This window comes from Morus notabilis, unplaced genomic scaffold (assembly GCF_000414095.1).
Source record: "Morus notabilis unplaced genomic scaffold, ASM41409v2 Scaffold115, whole genome shotgun sequence".
NCBI lineage: Eukaryota > Viridiplantae > Streptophyta > Magnoliopsida > Rosales > Moraceae > Morus > Morus notabilis.
This window is the reverse complement of record NW_010361020.1, coordinates 57491-57865: the sequence shown is the minus strand read 5'-3', so window position 1 is coordinate 57865 and position 375 is coordinate 57491.

Genomic DNA, 375 nt, shown 5'->3' with positions numbered 1-375 from the left:
ACCGGTGACAGAGAAGTGCATCACCACCGGTCGGCCGGTGGTGTGCATCCGGTCGACCGGACCGGTCGGCCGGTGGCCATAGCAAGATCCTGTCGACCGGTGGAGAACGCCAGTTCACGAAAACTCGGGGAAATCAGTTCAAAAACCTGCAAATCCAGTCCCAATTCACAAAATCTCAAGGGACAACCACTAGATCCGGGTTCTAGGTACTAAAACATGTCCAAAGAACCCAAGATCTCCAATTTCTACTCTAGTTTTACTCAAAATCATCAAAATCCGTTTTGAACCAAAAATAAGTTTTGAAATCCGAAAAACATAGATTCAAGAGAGGTTCTTTCAGTAATCTTACCTCGAATCCTTCTCTTGACGTTGAAA